Below are 3060 nucleotides of genomic sequence, written 5' to 3'. Positions count from 1 at the left end.
TGTATCTCTAGCTGCTTTAGAGTTTACAACATGCCTCCAGATTATGTCATTTTTACAACCTTTCTGTAAGGTCGAGCTGGAATTGTTATCGCCATATAAAAGATGAAGTGATGCACAGAGGTACTGAGCAGTTGCTTTAGAGTATATAACTAAAAGTTACAATTAGGCCTTTTGAATGAAACTAGAAACAGAAGAAACTAGCAAACACAATCACTTATCATCTATTTAGTGGTATTAGTAAATAAATTTATGTGCAGTTTTAACATTTCTGTCTTGAAGCAAGATCCATTTTTCATGTAAACTTATAAAATATTGCTATGTAAAAACATACAAATTAATCCAATGAGTAGTTAATTGTACCTTAATAATATTGGTGTAATTGAGTTGGGAGTATAACAAATTATCTTATCTGAAAATACTAAAATTGTAGTTGATGACCAAATGAGCCAGAGTTTACTAACACTTCAAAAATAAAAATGTATTCCCAAATTCTATTTTTAGAGGGTCCTCCAAATAATGAAAAAAAAAAAAAAGATTAATAGATAGTCACAGAAAAAAATCATAAAATAATGGATGCCTTTTGAAATACTACATTGTTTTCAAGTGGTTGAAAAGTATTTGAGGAGAAATTGAACTTGAATCTATTTTCTCATAAAATGTGAAAGAAAGTCTTGGTGAACGTTTTAAAATACCAAAAGGATATGATTGGCTATGGTGCCCAAGTAGATGAATTTAAAAAATTTTACTTTAAAATTAATCTTTTAAAATATACTGCTTTAAGATATTTACACTTGTAAATTGCAATAAAAAATTCATTATAATATAGAAAAGTAAAATAGAGCAGGATAGTACGTTAAATTATCTAGTTAATCTCATCTGTTGGAAGCCTAACAATTGAGGTCAGAAAGTTGCATATCAACTATTTGGCATGTTCTGGCTCTGCATTCTCTGATAAAAAAAAACTTTGGGATGATGGAGCATCAGCCTGTTTGTTCTAAACTTTAAGAGTATTTTATATATAGAAAGGAAACAGCAAAATATAAATTAGCCAGATTAAAACATTTGCTTATGAATAACTGATTTCCCTTCTTTGCTTAATTTCTGAAGGTAGTAATGTGCTGTCCTGCAAATAAATGGAAAAATCTCAGCCAGAAGTCACCTGGTAACTGGGTCAGGATTCCATATAACATACTGAAAGATGCATTTAAGACAAAGATTTATCCTCAATGCAGTTTAAAAATTACAGTCAACAAGAAAATAATTTTTGAAAAAGGCTAGTTTTGAATCAATTCAATGAGAATATGTTCTCTGTGTATTTATAAAATGGTATAATGTTTAGATATTTTAATTTCCCACTGGCTTATTCTATGACCCTTAAAACAAATTCCACGTTTTGTTTTGCAGCATGCACAATTAACAGCTACATTTATTTGAATTAATCTCCAAAACATCAGTCCCAGTAATTGGGACAGAAGTATAGGAGTGGTAAGGGTGGGGATGGTATGTAAAGAAACAAGGCTAATTAATAATTCCAGTCTTACTACTTCTCACTGTAGTGATTTCTATTTCATCAACATGGGGACTTGGGTGGAGTAGATCCAATAGACTGGAGGACTTGAAAGCAAGCACCAATAAAGGAGAAACTCAGATTTACTGATGTGATCTTAGTACCTAGGATATAACCTGGCACATAGTAAGATTTTATCAGCCACTTGTTCAGTAGCTATTGAGTGATTTCTGTTTGCCAGGCACTATTCAAGAAGTGAAAATTCATCATTTAGCAAAACGCGTAACATTCCTGTCCTTTGTATTCTATATTTCAGTGGGGGGTGAGAAAATATAAGCATAATTAATAAAGTATTTGTGTTACTAAAAAGTAATGTGCTATATAAAAATAACAACGATGAGTAAAAAGGATCTGGAATACAGAAATGATGGAACATCATTTTGAGATTTTAAATGGAGTGGATAGGGTAGGCCTCAATGAGGTGATATATGAGAAAAGACGTGAAGAAAGGGAGATATGAGACACATGACTATCTAGGAGAACACTGTTCCAGGCAGAGATAACTGCAACTGAAAAGGTGCTGAGGTGGTAGCAAGACTAGTGTTTTTAAGAAATAATAAGGGGCCAGCATGGGTGGGGCAAAATAGAAATACAGACATTTTCTTTAAATAGGTCACATTAGGGGAAGCACATAGTGTAGAAAGGCCAAAGATTTTGAACTGTATTTTGAGTGAAATGGGAAGATGAGATGGTGTAGAGTTTTAAATGGAGGAGAAATACAATCTGATTTGTGTTTTAAACAGATCACTTGGATTGCTATGCTGAGAATAGATGGGGGCAAGGGTAGAAACAGGGAAGCCCAAGAGAAGACTATTGAAGTTATCAGATAGATGTTGGTGGTTTAGATAAGACTGTGAAAGCAGTGAGAAGTATGCCTCTCTACCCATTCATTTTACAAGTCACAGTTGATGGTGTTCTGTGTCAGGCATTTTTCTTTTTTTTTGGCCAATCTGTGCAGCTTGCAAGATCTCAGTTCCCCGACCAGGGATTGAACCCAGGCCAGAAAAGCCCAGAATCCTAACCATTAGGCCACCTAGAAACTCCCTCAGGCGCTATTCTAACATTTTAAATATTCACATGCATTTAGTTGTTTATGTATTATGGTAGCTGAATAGTGGTCCCCAAAGATGTCCATCAGAGAAGGCAATGGCATCCCACTCCAGTACTCTTGCCTGGAAGATCCCTTGGATGGAGGAGCCTGGAAGGCTGCAGTCCATGGGGTCGCTGAGGGTCGGACACGACTGAGCGACTTCACTTTCACTTTTCAGTTTCATGCATTGGAGAAGGAAATGGCAACCCACTCCAGTGTTCTTGCCTGGAGAATCCCAGGGACAGGGGAGCCTGGTGGGCTGCCGTCTATGGGGTCGCACAGAGTCGGATACAACTGAAGTGACTTAACAGCAAAGATGTCCATAGACCTGAGAATATATTACTTTATATGGTAAAAGAGACTTTGCAGATGTGATTAATCATGTGGGGATGAGTAAATTTAA

The sequence above is a fragment of the Bubalus bubalis genome, chromosome 14 (assembly GCF_019923935.1).
Source record: "Bubalus bubalis isolate 160015118507 breed Murrah chromosome 14, NDDB_SH_1, whole genome shotgun sequence".
NCBI classification, from domain to species: Eukaryota; Metazoa; Chordata; class Mammalia; order Artiodactyla; family Bovidae; genus Bubalus; species Bubalus bubalis.
This window is presented reverse-complemented; position numbering follows the sequence as displayed.